We start from the raw sequence: 7414 nt of genomic DNA on the forward strand, positions 1-7414 counted from the left end.
TTCTTCAATCTGCTTCCAATATTAAGACCTCTGCTCCCACTATTTAACAACTGCAACTAAATTCTATGGTCAACACAGCTGCAATGAATCTTTTGGAGAGTTCAGTGGTATGATACAGAAAGACACCATACAGTTTTCAGTCAGAAGCTAGATGTGGAAAAGAGAGAAAGAAGAAGAACATACAAAGTTAGCGTATGAACAGAGGAATAACATGAAGAGAATCAGGGTAATTACCCCTTTAAGAAACCAGAGACCTCGTACCTTGATGGTCAGTCAGACCCCACCCACAACAAACCTGTTGTGAGTATTTATCCAGGTAAATCTCCTCGGTTTGATTGGGTTCTTGATCACCCTGGGTTACCTTTTATCCCCCAAATGTGGTCCGTCAAATTTTAGGTCCTGCCAAGAATTGACCTGTCGAAAATTAAAACCACTCAGAGTAGAGAGTTTGTAGATATGTTAGAGGGAAAGTGGAATAACAGCCTTTTCACACACAGCTCAAATTCATCGTATCTAGAGATGATTAGAATCACTCAACAGCTTTAAACATGTTTATAGACAAAATTTCCCAGTGTGAACATTGTTTATACGATGTTGGGATAGATACGAAGTCGCGATGCATACGCCCCTAAAAGCAGGCTGCAGATACGAAATTCGTATCTAGAGAGCTTGACATTTTGTGTGTGAAAGGAAATTTGTGTTTAAACATGTTTAAACTGGATGGAGCGTGCGCTTTGATTGATATGACATGACCTTCAATGCGCAATGGCACTACTGCGCATTTTACGAGCAGTAGTTAATCACGAAACTATTAACGATCGCAACGAAATTTCTGTGTGTGAAAGGCTCGTGATTAGTTTAAACACGTTTCAAACACGTTTATACTAATCATGTTTATAGAATTTTAGCTGTGTGTGAAAAGGCTGTAAGTGCTACAGAGCGGATTAATTATCTAGGTGTTATAGACCTGCTTACAACACTGATGTCCTAGTGGCTAGGCATTTCATCTTAAATTACCATCCTGTACCCAGGAGAGAATATATTAGCACTTTGACTGTTTGAAAGCCATTTCTAATAGTTTCCTCTTTTTTGCATCCCTGGTGTGTGCATTATGTGCCCTCACTTGGAAGAATGAACCCCCCCCCCCCCCCCCCCAAAAAAAAAAAAAGTGGAGATAGTGCACATACTAACCTTGATGATAACAATAACAACTGAAATACATCCTGTTGAGAATCCATTCAAACCTTTTATTGATGGATTTTAACATTCTTGAACACATTGCCCCCAGGAACTGTGTTGTTAATACCCTTCTGGCTCTGAATGGAGGTAGAGAAGGGTTCCAGACTAAACTAGGTTCAATTACCCCTCACCCAACCTGTCCATGTCAGGCCCCTGCCCTGGCACAGTGGGGTCCTGTCTTTGGTGTATTTAAGGGATTTGGGAGATCTAGACATCTGTTTGGAACCAAAAGGGATTTACCTCATAACTTTAGCACAGTGTTAACACCCTTCTGGCTCTCGATCAGCAGACATTCACTGTAGAGGTGGGTAGCATACCCTAGGAGGTTGAACTACACCAAAGGCTAAAACCAACCTCCCCTTCTCTATGGTTCCTGCTCTGGCCGCACAGTGGGTCCTGTCTTTGGTGTATTTAAGGGATTTGCGAGATCAAGACATCTGATTGGCGCCAGAAAGATTTTAACACATAACTTTAACACAGTGTTAACACCCTTCTGGCTCTCAGCAGACATACCGCGTAGAGGTGGTACCACACCCAACCAGGTTCAATTACACCTCAACCAACCTCTCCATCTGTCTGGTCCCTGCTTTGGCACAGTGGGGTCCGCTCTTTAATGTATTTAAGGGATTTGAGGAGGCCTCAGATTGGAAGACTGGATTTACAGGAGCTTGGGTGGGTCAGACTCTTTGGGAGACTCTGGCTGTGTTGGACTCTTGTGGCTTTCTTCCACCAAAGCACTCAGAAATTAAAAAAAAATAAAAAAAGTTCACCTCCTAAGTTCCCCCTCCAATATAAGGAGGCATTGGACCTTAATGACCCTTTTTCTACCACATCTTATTCATTGAGCAACAGATCGAACTTCAAAAGAAATGCATCACTCCCCCCCTCCCCCCCCCCCTGCATAAACAGGACATTAAATTCTTGAGACCTTATTCCTCTAAAGCAGTCTTTATATTATCAGGGCCCTAGAACTACAAGAGACTACACCTTAACCCCCCCCCCCCCCTCCACACACACACACATACACACACAATAAGGGGGAGTTACATATTTGCATCTTTTGAGTCAGGTTTGCTTTCAAATTTTCCTACAACAAATGTTTGTTGTCTTAACATTATTAAAGAGAAAGTTGAGTTCTGGGAAGAGGTGAAAAATAAATTGTGAGCATTATCATTCTTATTATGCAAGTGTGGAAGAACATCAGATAAGACATGTTCCCTGAAAAGCATGGCTCTTCAAATGCCTTCAAATTCTAAATATGTCATGTAACATCGTATAACTCGGGGGGTAGGATTTTTACGCCACATGTTCGTGTAATCCCATATACATCTTTCTGTGTACAGTGTTTGTAACTTTACCAAGACTTGGCCAAATTTCTTATCATTTTGATGATTCCAGAACCTTGCAATACACACAAATTCTTATATGCTAGATGATCAACCTTTTCTGGTCAATTCCACACCGTTTCTTTCACAATGCAATCGCATGACCAGAACTCAACTTTATCTTTCAATGTAGATATCTGCGTGGTATGGAAAACAATGCTAAAGCAGAGTACGTCACACACACATTAGCAGCCTCGTAATTACTTTTCAAGAGCGGTTTCTTGCTAAAGGGGCAGGACAGTGTAAACCTTTGTATGGAAATCCTCTTTACAAAGATGTTTTCTTAGGACCAATAAACCTAAAATATTGTTTTTGTGCAGATACATTAGTATGTTTAGAGAAGCCCCCTATCCCCACCCCCCCCCCCACCCCCACCCCCAAAAAAGAAATTATGTAGCATTCTATGGGTTTACAGTTGAAAAGTATTTTTTACAAGGTAACACATTATCTTATATTGTGTCGGTGTAGTGGTGCATCAAAAAGTCTACTCACCAGCCACTTTTACCTCCCATTCAATAGCACTTAAACTTGCAAGTTATCTTAGAATTACAGTACAGTATTTAAAATAATCAATTTATCCTGAGAAGAAATATTCGAAGCTGATATTTTGAATATAGTGTACAAGCTAAAAACCAAACACGGCCAGAACAATATTATTTTTTTTGGTCCCCCTCTGAAGGTATTCGATTCCAACATGATCTTTTAAGATGATGATGATGATGATGATGATGAAACATACAGTTCTTGGAGAATGTAGTTACAGGTACAATAAATGATTCAAAGCATAAGTAATAACCAGTGATGATGTCATTGTTTAAAAAAAAACCTTTATTGTATCAAAAGATGCACTCACAATTCCCCAAATTTGGTAAATACTCGTCTTGGTTTTTCCCCAGTTCTCTACCAGTTTAAATAAGTGCTTAAGCAAAGCTTAGCATCACGTGACATGTTGACGCACACCAAGGTAATTCAAAGAAAGTCATGGACTGGCAAATGTCTCCATCATGAGTTGGCCTCCGGTCTTCTTTCCTGGTAGTTTGTTATTATTCTGTCATACCCTGGGAAAATCCACTATGATCTTTCGGATAATTGGGGGTCAGTGACAGAGACCCCTGACCAACCCACCTGTTTCGGTATCCTGTTTCGAGCCCTGTTTCCACAATACTGATGCTCTCCAGCTTGAGCTGACTTTTTTCACCATGAAGCTGTACGTTGTCCCACTTTGTTCCTCGAATAAAATTAATCACAGTGGTGCCTTTGATGGTTTCAGGCACAAACTCTCATCAGTCGCTGTGCATAAAAGTGTCTGCACTATGAGACTACAATAGCTATGCTCTGTATTTTAGCCACTCCTTGTACTGCCAGAGACTGACATATCTCTAGGCTCTGCTCAAAGCTTTAGGAATTGTGAAGTATCAAATTAGAATCTGTGTTTGCAGGCCAGTGGTTCATTGGTAAAGACACTTGACCCTCATGCAAGAGGTTCTGGGTTCAACCCTAAATCTGTGCTGACATCCTCCGAAAAGGTGTTTACTTGTTATGATAGCTCAGTCGGTAGAGCAGTGGTCTCGTAATCCGGTGACCGGGTTCGAAACCAAGGCGATGCGCTAGTGCCCTTTGTTAAGGCATTAATCCTCACTACCAGGTCCCTCGAAGAGGACCTAAAGCCGCGGGTCGTCTGGTTGCTTACTTAAAAGTGTTTATGCTTTCTTAGCAGTCAGCTAAAATAACCATCACAACCCACAATGATTCCTATAGCCCCAGGTGCATAAAACATGTAACTGGTAATAGTGAGATAATGGCAATTGCAGGACCCTTAGAAAAAGCAGTTTTAATACTGATTAGGCTGACTAGGGAAGAAATTACCATATTTTATCAAATAAATTGTCAAACATAGCTTGTTTCAATACTAAACCACCCCCTGTAATTTTATTGACACACACTGTATAGCCTGAATACCCCAAGGGAAGTTGTCGAACATTAGTTTATTGCAAACATGTCTTCCGCCCACCATTTTCAACGGTACAGTATTGAAATGAAGTAATGGGATCGAAGGGCCCTCAGGAAGAGTTGTATTAGTACTGATGAGGCTACCGTGGGTAAATTAGACCATATAATAATAAATTATTGTTGTTATGATTAGTTGTTACTAATAAGACAAATATTGAAAGAAAGAACTATTTCATTGCCCTATGACATTTGTAGAATGTCATCGGCCAATAGCAATGGCAAATTAGCAATTGGCTTTTCTGTGAGTTAAAAGCACTGCAGATCGACGTACCTTTCCCTTGCTAGCTATATGTACCTGTTCTAAGCAGTGTGCAACCAGTGGCAGATTTTAGGGGGGGGGGCTCGGGTAGCCTTATGCCCCACCCCTCTTTTAAAACACACAGTGTACCAATCATCAAAGCATGTTATGCTCTTGATGTACTCTAGTCAAATTATGAGTTTCAGATATTTCTTCTACAAAGAGATATCGCAGGTTAAATACGCTCCAAGTGAACTGTAAAATATCTGGTTGAGTAGACTTTATAACAAGCACATATATAATAGGACAAGGACTGAACCAAGACTGCCTCAGCTTACCTATATAATGCCAGACAAAGTTTTTCAGGTTAATTTTTATACATCCTAGCTATACACAAATACATTTCTTTTTCAGGTCATTGGTACAATTTAAAAGTACACCCCCCCCCCCCCCCCCAACAACAACAACAACAACATTAACAACAACAAGAAAAAAAGAAATGTGTCCCCACCTACTTTTTTTCTTGTACTTTTCCCCCTCAAAATTTACATGCAAATGGCACCTGTCATAACTATTCTCTCTCTCTCTCTCTCTCTCTCTCTCTCTCTCTCTCTCTCTCTCTTTCTCTCTCTCTCCCTTCTCTCTCTCTTGTCTTTTTTAGGAACTAGAAAGTAGTAGGAGTCATTCCTAAAAAAAAAGAAGCTAACCTTTTGGGTAAAATATGCTGAAGAGGTTGATTTTATTTTTTAATCTTCAAAAAATGTCAACTTCAATCAAGTCTCATTACAAAACGGATCAATACATACCTATTTATTTCTTAAGATTATGATTTATGAAATATTTTGTTCCAGTTAGACTCCGGGTAAATATTTATTTTCTTCTAGTAAGATGATTTGGCTTGTCATCTATGTCCTATATCCAAAAGCTTTTGCTCTAATGGGAATTTATAGCTTAGCTACTCCTCCCTCCTTACTGCGTACATGGTATTGTTAATATGATGAAGGCATTAGTTTTGGCCTTTACCTGATGCTATTTGGAAATCAAGAGCTTTCCATTAAAGCAGATTAAAAGTGGTATTAGAAAAAGAGGTGTACATTAAAAAATAGTTAAGGAAATGCAGATCTCAAAGCACCGCAAAATAGCTCTTATTTGCAGGATCTTTGTAGGCTATAGTCAGCAATGTTTTTGAATGATCTAAGAGGAAATAAATCTTCTAATTGCTATGGGATTAAAGAGGAAGCCCATCCTAATGTTAAGTTGATTTTAATAGAATTAGACAAATTTGAGGAAAAGATCAGTGAAAGTTTTAACAAAATCCAATCAGAAATAGGAAATTCATGAATTTTTAAAGTTTTCATCAATGAAACGCAAATTGGCGACAATGTGACGTATCATACAAGCTCCTACGGTAATTTGTTTCTCTCATTTTTCTGCTTTTATTAAAACCAACTTAATATCAGGGTGGGTGTGTTCCCTTTTGCAGGCTGAAAATAGAAACTTGTGTAAATTCTATGGTAAACAAGAGATTATACCCACTAAAAACTCCTTAAAAAATTAGAACTAGTAATTGCCTCTATGTGGAATTATATCGAACGTTAGGAATTTTCAAAATGCGCTCCTTAAATTATGCATGAGTTCGTACGTTTGGTGCTATGCAAGGATTCAATGAGCTCAATTTTGACTATTACAAGAAGCAGGTTATTGATGCGTACATAAGCTCATATCCTTTACAGCTCATTTTATGAATATTATTTCCAAAGAAAAAAGAAGTCAGTCAGTCACTCAATATTGTCTGACAGTGAAGTCTAGAAAGTAAACAGGCTCACTTGCATCATGCAAATTTCTTCAGAATTTGATGGTGGCTTCAAAAGGGATACACTACCTTTAAAGATTAAGATAAAGCAAAGTACTGGTAAAATTCAAAGGGATTCCTTCATTTCTTGTGTTTGTTGCCAGAAGGGCATTTAGTCTATGTCAAAGTATATGAGTTAACGCCCTTCCGGCTCCAAAAGAGAATTTTAATGAGTTAAAAAAAAATTCCCTGCTGGATCTAAACAGAATCAAACCCATGACTTTTGCATCTCCAGTTGAGTGTTGACACCACTTGACTACCACACCTCTTCATCATACTTTAATGTATTTTTATCATACTTTAATTACCTTTTTAGCAAATGCAACTCGAAGAAATCTAAAGAAAGGTGTTTGGTGAATGAACTTCAACTCATGAATAGATGGCTGACTATCTTCTACTTTCTGCCTTGTTTTGTTGTAAGTAGGATGTGTTTTTGAGATGTCCTAGGAATAACAACCCTTCTAACAGTCACGAGGGCTAAAATCAGAGGTCTGTACATGCAGGCTAGCAACCATTGCGTGAAGATAATTGATGTTGATATTTCCGATATGCTGGTTTCTGAAGAAAAACAAATGTTTCTTCAATTAAAGTGTTGTTCCCTTCGAAAGAGGTCTGTTTTGACAACAACCTATGGACTTCATATTGCGGTTTCTTTTGATGGAGCGTGATGAAAAGGGAGATCACGGGTCG

This window comes from Strongylocentrotus purpuratus, unplaced genomic scaffold, assembly GCF_000002235.5.
Source record: "Strongylocentrotus purpuratus isolate Spur 01 unplaced genomic scaffold, Spur_5.0 spur5_scaffold_15, whole genome shotgun sequence".
NCBI lineage: Eukaryota > Metazoa > Echinodermata > Echinoidea > Camarodonta > Strongylocentrotidae > Strongylocentrotus > Strongylocentrotus purpuratus.